A 529-nucleotide genomic window follows, 5' to 3' on the forward strand; every position below is an offset into this window, starting at 1 on the left:
TCGTTTGCAGGTCCGAATCAGTTGAGTTTGTAAACTTGGAGCAATTTTTCCCCTTTTCGTTTTTCCAAATACATGCGTCATTACGCAAAACGTGAATGTACTTCGCTCAGATGTGACTGTTTGTCATAAACAGTAGAGGGCAGCAAAACGCCACCATGATCCACCTACGCTTTCTTTAACTGTCTATGGACCTATGTGAATCACACAGCAGAGTTCCGTTAGTTGCTCAAAGACTTCCTGTGAGTCTGAAGAGATCTATAGAGCTGGCTACAGACCAATATTGAGTTATCACCTCTGACACTAGAGACTATAAAGTTTGGTGTCCTAGATATGTGCCTCGTTTGATTATTCTTATTAAAAAAGAAGAAAAAAAAGTTGCTTGCCTCCAGTGTGGGCGGACCTTACATGCACCCTTGATCCAATTAAAACTATCAACATTTGTTAATCTTTTGTAACTTTTTCTATTTGTGCACGTTTTGTAATTGTCACACTTTCTTTTCATCCAGGCCTACAGCGTTTCAAAAGTGGA

The sequence above is a fragment of the Etheostoma spectabile genome, chromosome 1, assembly GCF_008692095.1.
Source record: "Etheostoma spectabile isolate EspeVRDwgs_2016 chromosome 1, UIUC_Espe_1.0, whole genome shotgun sequence".
Taxonomy (NCBI): Eukaryota; Metazoa; Chordata; class Actinopteri; order Perciformes; family Percidae; genus Etheostoma; species Etheostoma spectabile.